This window comes from Lepidothrix coronata, unplaced genomic scaffold (assembly GCF_001604755.1).
Source record: "Lepidothrix coronata isolate B3197 unplaced genomic scaffold, Lepidothrix_coronata-1.0 Scaffold48, whole genome shotgun sequence".
NCBI classification, from domain to species: Eukaryota; Metazoa; Chordata; class Aves; order Passeriformes; family Pipridae; genus Lepidothrix; species Lepidothrix coronata.
In genome coordinates, this window is record NW_016690228.1 from 1,026,208 (window position 1) to 1,035,539 (window position 9,332).

The window sequence follows — 9,332 nt, forward strand, 5'->3', positions numbered from 1 at the left end:
TTTAAGAGAAAGGGTGGGAAGCTATATTGCATAAAAACCCTACAGTCATAACTCTCCTGAATTTCACAGACACACAGCCACAGGGAGCCAGGCTCTCCTAGTCCTGCTGCAGAGCAGCTTGCCACCCTGCATGGCAGCAGCTGCAGAGGGAGGTTCTATAGCAATTACTAGTACAACAGCATATGTGATGATGATTTTATAATACTGACGTAAAGTAGGTGGGGAGGTGACACACAAAGCCTCACACCTACCATAACATTGTAACATCTCTATGGAAAGCCAGCACCAATCATTCACAAACCCAGAGGCTGTCAAAATGCTCTGTATGTCATTCTCTGTCTGATAAGCAATGTGTACATTGCTATGACACTATCAAAAGTTCCCCATGCAAGTCATGCCATCTGGGAAGGGCAGTCTCGTTCTGGAGCAGGAAGGTAAGCCTGGCACTGGCTGTACATCCTGAGTCCAGACCGTTTTTAAAGTACACTTAAATGCTTGCAAAAATTGTGCAATATTATCCCTTAGTACCTTAGTAGAAGAAAGAGTTCTGTGAACTCTAGGGTTCATCGGCACACAGTGAAACCCTGCTACTGTGGGGTGCAATAGCAATCTGGGAAGACTGCGGTACCAAACAGAACAACGTCTCAGAAACCAGCTGCTCACCAGTTCTGGCCTGGACTCCCGTGGTTAACATCACGCTTCAAAGAAAGTTTAAGTAACAGCTTGGGCATAGGCAGCTGTCAAACACAATTTAAGTTCCTGGGTGGTTTTTTGTTTGGTTTTTTTTAATGCTTTCCTTCCATAGCGATGTTTCCAATTCATAATCAAAGATGAAAACCTTTTCTTAGCAATACCAAAACTGGTTTCATTTAGAGTGTGTCCAAAGCATCTGAAACAGATTTGAGTGAATCTGATGGGGTGTGGCATAATTTTTTTTCTCTGATGGAACCAAGCCAAAGACATATTTTCAGGCAGAGCCCGTGGGTACCTTCAGACCCTGAGCAATTCATCAATCCCAAGATCCATCTGCTATCAGAAAAGTCAGTGTAAGAGCTGGACTTGTTTTATGAGGGAGGGGTGCACAGAAGTCTTCTGTCTGGTTTATCCAGTGTGTCTCTGTGAGGGGCAAGCAGTAAAATGATATCTTATAGCTGTGAGAAATATATACCATCACATTGTATGTTCACAGTGTTTATGATTAATTACTTGAAATACACAGACCAAAAAATGCAGGATTAGGAAAAAAAATACTAATATCGGTTCCTTGAAGTGCTGAAATAGCACAAGATAAGCTTATCAAATGAAAGCCTAGCTCCACTGAAATCAGTAGGAGTTTTGTTTGGGCTTTCAGAAAAACAATAACTTCACTTTAAACTAGTTTATAGCTTTCACTTGGTAGGGACTACAAAGTGAAATTATATCTCTGTACAGTAGACAGGTATTTGCCAACTATTTTTGGGTTGGGAATAGAAAGAAATAAAGTTTGCTCTGTTCTTTCCTTTCAGTCTTCTAATTAATTTCTCCTTAGTTCTACACTGTCTTCTTTTGCTGCAAAGAGCAGACGTTGAGTTGGGATTGTGTGTGTTGACAGTCCTGGCTTTAGCCTTCCTGCGGGTTGGCTGTGATCTAACAATACATTTTTTCCCATGGTGTTTTCTGTCACATATTTTTTTAAACAAACACTATTCTGTCAGCTATAGAGGACACAGGAAAAGATGTGCTGTAAAACAGCAAACAAAAGGCAATTTCAGTTTCAGAGTTTGCAAGATTATATAATTATACCGGCAACTCTCTTTTTCTGTAATCTCTTTATAAAAGGTATATTCTATTTATTAAATGTGCTATTCAAAGGAATAAAGGCAATTAAGGGACATTTCATTAAAAAGAATGACTCAACTTACCTTTGGCCACAGAAGCATAAGCTATACTGACATTTTACAGAGTCACTGCCAACAGATCTGGACTTTGACTTCAGTCTAGAGGAAATGGACACCTGAAAATGAGCCCAGCTGAGCATCTACTTGCTAACACATTAGCTGTGAAAACTCTGACAAACCTGCAGAGCCATATGATGTCACATGGCAAATATTTGGTGCCATCACACATACTATGGTTCTTCCTGTTCAGGTAACTCATTTTTCCAAGAGAATAGCCTTATGGTGCGATTGCTGTTGACACCAATGGTCTGAGCTTGTTCCCTTTGAAATCAATGATATAATTTCTGTTGTCTTGAACAGAAGCAGTATGGGGCCAGGAAGCCATCGAGCTAAAACACCACATAGTGCTTTGAAAGTTAAGGAAGCGTTAAGGTCAGAATAATAACTTTCATTAAGTATGACAAAAATCAATACCATTTGCACTGTCCGGCTATTCAGCTTGTTGTACATGCAGATTATCTGCATCTGGTTATCACACTTCATAATCCCAGCCTGGCACTGACTGAAAAAGTGCTTTACAAAACATACAGCCCAGGGCAGAAGACTCCATAAAGTCCATGTTTTTACTGCTTTCCTTATTGATGTATCAACTCTCGTCATGTAGATTTTCTTTTTTTTTTTTTTTAAAGGAGGTGAAAAATAGGTGATAACTTAATGCGGTGCTTGCTGGTTGTCCATGGAGAGGCATAAACTTGATCCAGGATCTGGAATACAGCCAAGAAAACTGCTGAGAAGATGGATCCTTCGTATCACATGCTGGATGTCATTGTGGGACCCATTGCAGACTTGTCTGTGGGCTCTAGCTCCATCTCTGTAGGCACCAGTGTATCCCTGTATAGGAACCACTGTGTTAGACACCAGGAATCAGTACTGTCAGCTTTTCAAGTGGGAGAAAGGTACTTGCAATTAAAAACTGCAGACATGGTGAGTGTTAAAATAAAAAAGAGATGGGGCAGTGGATGAAGGAACTGTCCTGAAAGAAACACTTGGATTCCTGCCACCCATAGACCTATCAGAAACAAGCAAAAAAATCAAGAATAGGAACAGAGCTGAATCAAGTCCTACTACGACAGGTCTCTCTGTTGGGGTGGTAGCAGTGCATCTCTTGTTGCTGGTCCATTAGCTTGCATGCTGCTCTGATTACTGATGGCATCAACATTTTTTTCAGGACAGTGCGCATGCAGGGAGGAGGGAGGGTGATTTTGCTTGCTGCAGCTTGCAGGAACACTCTGGGTCTTGATATTCCTGTACTGCAATCCATTACTTCCAGAAGAAACATTGGACTTATTCACAAGCATTTGCTCTTGGGCTTGCAGATTAAAGGAGGCTTGCAGGTCCCTACCCTTTGGCCTGCTTCTTGAAAGGAAGGTGGCACAGTGCGTGTTGTAGACTAATCATATGTGCTGGACTGATGCAACTGGCACTGGATTGCAAAGGACAGACTGGCCAGGATGGAGCTGGCTCCTCCAGCAGCAGCCGTTATCCCTGCAGCTCTGTTTCTGATTGCATGGCAGCAACCACAATCTCACCTCATCTTTCTCCTCCCCCCCTGCAGCACCCCAGACCTGACCCCTGGGGCTGATGAGGAGAAGGTGAGGGCTTGCTAGGGATGCAGGGGGAGAAGGTCAAGCAGCTCCAGGTATGGATTCAGGAGGGAGAGGGTGCATTGCAGAGTGGGAATGAACAATCCCAAATCCCAGGTCCAGCTGCTGGCTTCTGAAATCAGACTCCTCCCTAGTCAGGAAGGTCAGCAATGGACATCATTGTTCAAATTACAGTGACAGAAAACCTAGTTAAACACAAGTGATGAGAAAAACCTGGTGGGAGGAGGTCAGAAGGAGGAACAAACTTCTTAAACTTATTGGACAAAGCCTGACTGGCAGTTTCCCTGCTTGGCCCAGCATAAGGGAAAAGGTACAAGATGTGCATCTCCTTCCAGAGGTCATGTTCTTAAATAGTCTTTTGAAAGGATTTACACAAGCTGAATAGCCATATTTTATTTCTCTAATAATACTAGTATTTGTAACCAACTACTATAAAACCCGTAGTATAAAATACTGTGGCACACTACTCAGGATTCCTCACAGCAATAAGTGTCCACATGACCTGGTTACGTTTTTATGTGCCAGGAGCCTGGTTGCTGTAGGAGGTATTAAGTAACAGTGAACATAATGAAATGTTATAATGTATGAGCCTAGATGGATGGGTCATTTCCAAGCAGACATCCCATCAGCAGCAGGATTAGGGCTTCTAACAGGCTCTATGGCACAGGGCCTTTTTGCTCTCCTGAGCTTTTAGGTAAAGTAGCTTTTTAATTGCTTCTTCCTCAGGCACATCAGAAATTTCTTAGTGCATATGTCTCTTAGCTGAATAGGTTGGTACTTGGCCAGCCTTGGTCATAGAATTTTATTGAACAAACCTCATGCTGTTTGCTGCAGTAAAGGGTGATCATTGCTGACATATATTATGTAGTAGAGGAGTTGTCGTTCAAACACTGCGCTCAATAAAGGTGACTGAACAACCATGGCTACAACATTGGCCTAAATATAAAAACCTATCTGTTGCAAGTTTCTCTTTTTCTACCTAGTGTTGTAAATTGTGAGATGAAGTGTAACATTTATTTTACAGACCAGAAGAAAAATAGTTTAAATAATAATATTCATTATTAAAAGCCCTCCTGCCATTTTTCATTCTTTACTCAAAAAACAAACCAACAAACACAACAAACAAAACAAAACAACCCCCTCAAAAACAAACTAACAAACAAAAACAACACCACCACCCCCCAAACTATCTGTTATGCATTGGTCCCACCAGCATTATGTACTGTCTGACCATGCAGCACAGCTTGTCTCTGACAGTTTGGTTCTAAGAGGATTTTCTTAGTAGATGGAAAATTCCTTTGCACCTCAATCTAGAGGAGTTCAAGCCCCCACTGTCCACATCACAGAAGACAACACAGCTCCATAGGTGGTCCAGTATTTGTTCTTGCTGAATATAAACCACTCTGCTACATGGGTTCATGGAAGCAAGATGAGGATGACTTTAAAGGCTCGGGGTTTAGGAACAGAGGATGTTAGGACTCCTTTTTTGCTTTACCCAAAATTAAATGCAATGCTGTCCTGGGATCAAGGACCTGAACCTCATGCTCTCCTTTCCTATGCAAGTTCTTTGCTTACTGGTGTTATTAAGAACATACCTCCATGAGTTATGCCATTTCTTACGTAATCAGCAGAAACAGACTATTTTCTCAAGGTCATTAGTTGCAATAGAGCCCCAATATTCAATGGTTTTGGGCATATGTTCATTTAAGATAGAAGAAGTATATATTGAATTACTCCTTTCCTAATTCTAGCTCATAGAAAGTGAACATTCAGTTCTGAATTTGAGGAAATCAACAGCTTTGTAGTCTAAATACAAGCCAGAGTTTTATCCATGATGTTGACCAGAGTATTTTCCATTAGCTTTGGTACAAACCCAGAACTACTCAGTTAAGATGCAGTGATTTATAGTAGAGTTGATTTACACAGTTTTAACCAATATCTGTCTCCATCTCAGTATACCACACAGCTGAACAAATGTTACTGAAACACTGTTCTGCAGGAGGCTGAATATCCTCTCTTCCAGTGGAAGGTCCAGCCTGCTGCTCACTGCAGCCTCCAAGAAGTTTTCCATGGCTTCAGGATGCACTGGAGTTGGCCAAGAGTCTGTTCCTTTTAAGCAGCAAACTGGTTTAGCTAGTACAACCAGCGCTTTGCAGACAACTCAGCAATTATGGGATCATATAGCTACAGTAAGAGGCTGAGCTGCAAATTACTGTAATTATGAATATTTCTGTTGCAAGGCAAATTTACAGCCAGATATGCCATGTCAAAATTATTTTATTTTGTGGGTAATTCTAATTTTTGCAATACATTTCTAGAACTTAATTTTCCTGTTAAACAGCATTTTAATTTGAAGAGTCTATTACAGTGGTTATGGTGGATTACTGTTAGAATTTGGAGGCAGATTATGAAATGCAAACATGCTAAATCCTTATCCCAGACACAATAGCACAGTTGGGAATGGTGATTAATATCTTTATAAGGGTATTGGACAGTGTTTCAGAAGAGACTGAGTTGTCTCCAGTTCCTCCCATATACCCAGATAAGGCTCCCTCTGCAATAAAAGAGAAGAGATAAGCACCTCCAGAGAGCTCAGCCTTTAGGGGTGTTCATCTCAGAAAACAGAAGAAACATGGAGTTGGAGCGCTCCTAACATGTGTACCTGGCTTTAATGCCAAAAGCAAAGCAGTGGTCTTTTGTGTGACTTTGAGTAAGTCACTTTATCTCCCAATATCCTTTTTTTATTTAGTTCTTCACTGTATAGAGGAAAATACAGAGAGGTTTTGGGACGATACATTCAGTGATGGCATTTTGGTTCCTAGAAACTTTGTTACAATCGTCTTGTTCATTAATAAGGTGACAATTTCCCAATCATTTGTTTATCACAACCTAATGTCAGGTAATCTACATCACTGCTACCACCTCTGACCTTAACTCCATTTTGAAAGCAGTACAGACTGCAAAGTGGCAGACCGCAAGTTTAAGTCTTGTGGAACATATCCAGGTTCTAGCCATGGGACCAGTTTTTAAGTAGACTTCCCTATTTCCAAAACTTCCCTATTTCCTCCTTAAGGAGGCTTAAGGCCTTCAAAGCTTAAGGCACTGCCCAAATGTTACTGAAGGTGATGTGCAGCAGAGCACAGCCTGTCTTCAGAGGACGGCATGAATGAGTTTGTGGCCTTTCCCTGCCTGGTCTCTGATTGACATGAGGCAAGTGCAGCAGCTTCACCCGACTCTGTGCTCGGCACAAGGCTGTGACCCAGTGCCAGTGGAAAGAGCTGTGACCTGGGGCTGCCAAAAGCAGGAATGACCTATTCACCTTTGTCTTCGTATCTAGTTACATTAGGCTCCTTCTTAGGAGGAAGCCAAAAAACAACCCCCTCTCTTGCCAGCTTGTTCATTAGCAGTTAATGGAACACGCTTGACCCTGTTTCCCCCACAGCTGCCTCCCCTTTTGATTGCAAGGGGCTTGAGGCATGCATGGCATGGAGGGCCAGGCTGTGAGGCAGGCTCTTGGCCAGTCCCAGGTGGAACCAATGACCTGGGCTGTTTTTTTCAAGAAACAGCCACAGGCTGGGGCCATAGGTGGGAGTTGGCTGCAACGGGGGCTTGTTGTGTTCCAGGGCCTTGCACTGCCAAGATATGAGCAAGAGGTGCTACAATCTTTCAGCCCCCTGACCTGGTGATAGAAGATACTTCTGCCCTGTATACCAAAAAGTTTTGGTCTCAGTAGTCATCATTGTGATACTCAGGAGCTCTCAGGTCTAATAGCCTGTCCCTGAGAAATAAAAACTTTCTCTCCTTTGTCTGTTGAAGATGGAGCTGGTAAAGAAGTGGGGTGAGGGGGAAGTCTGTTTTTCTGCTGGCTCAGGTATCTGGCAAAATCTCTCTTCTAAATTTCAGGTGTCTGCAGATAGATCCAGAGCATGAGAGTGAAGACTCAGACCAAGATATGTAGCCATTTCATAGAGCACCACCTTACTAGTTCACAGCTATTTCCTGCAGCTTGTGTTGTACTCACAGATTATTTTCACGTAAGTCATCTAGACTTTAGAGTGGTGAGGCACTGATTCTGACCAAATGGTCTGCAATGGGATTTTCTCCTGGTAAAGTATTTGTCCCCAGGCCAATACAAATGAAGCTTTTCTGTCAATGGCTGTACAGCCAGTCTTCCCAGGCAAAGTCATTACCTTACAAACAAACCAGTGGGTGCCACTGAACACATCCTGTTTCTGAGGTGCCATTAGCAGGATCCTGCCCCTGAGCTTTTATTTTAAAAAAGAATTTCAGTCGTTTCATTCCCAAATGTAGAAGCATCCAGGAAGCCTTGCAGTGGAAATGGCATGTGCTGGGTCTCTCTTGCCTACACACTTTCAGAGATCTGTTTTGTTCTAGCAGCAATATTGTGAGACCCTTGTGACCAGGCTGCTGGAGGCAGAGGGCTCTAACAAGTGCAGCAGTGACTGGAAAGAAATTACTTTTCAGACACTGAAAGTGTCTTGATGGAGAGAAGAGAGTAAAATGGTATAACAAAATACTGAGATGTCGTTAAATTCTGCATTATGTCACAGCCAAATTACTTAGCACCAATATTGTGTATAAGGTGTGGCCTTGCAAACATCCCCTCCAATGAGGCTAATTCCCATCAGCTTGAGGGCTGAGACCTGATGGTCCCCTTGGTGAGGTATCAATTATTTATTTTGTACACTCCAAGAGTCAGTGGGTCTCTTTGATATGCCAGATGACTGTTAAATTAGCTGCTGAAGGGCTACTGCTGCTTTTCAAGCTCCAGCCTCAGCTAGAGACATTTCCACCTCATTGCTCCTTATCTCACTCATTTCCTCATCCAGCAAAGCCGATTTAAGTGATTACTGCTAGGGTTGCTCCTTCCCATGTCCTACTGTCCCACACTTGTGCCAGTGCAGTTGTTTTGTGAGGGAAAGCAGTAAATCAGATCACTGAAATGTTAATGCTCTTCCATGGGATGCTATCAATGATTTCATCCAGGAGCTGGTTGTCCTAACATTTCCTTCTGATGTTCCTCTGCACAGGCCTTTTTAGACATCTTTTTAGAGGTGTCTTTCTGCAGCCAAGGAAGTTCACTCAAACCACCAGGCAGGGCACAGATGCAGCATAACTATTGTCCTTCTTTCTCATATATGGCAAACTAGATTAAATTCCTCATTAAATTCACTAACAATTTAACTCAGAATTAATGTAAATAGCCAATTTAAAATAAGCCCAAGAGGAGATATTTAAATACACACTTACTGGTCATTTATATTCTGTTACATTACATTAGGCTGGAAGATCCATCTGTTATTTAGCTTATCCAAAACTTCTTATTAAATAAAATTGTAACAGTTGTTATAATGCAGAATTTGTTCATGCTGGTTAATAGCCAAATATTTGAGTTACCTTTAAGAGTAAAGATAGAAAAAAAATATGTGATCTCCTGTAAAATAAACATTCCCTCTATTTCCTTTGAAAATGTGAGGTGAAAACCTATACATTTTTCAAATTTGAGAAGTGTAAATGAGATCAGTCTTCTTGGTTTTGTCTCAAACCTCACTTTTGCAGTAATAGATATCATGGTAGCTATTTTAGGTGTATAACAATTATTAATCTAAGGATGCGTCTGAAATGGAGTTTTTGTTTGCATTGGGAGAGTGTTTCTGAAATACATCCCCCAGGCACCTTCACTTTCCATGCTGGGGTTTGCATCACGGTGTAGTCTCAGAGGCACCAGCTGGATCCCTTGTTGATAAAACTCAATGGAAAGATGTGCCTT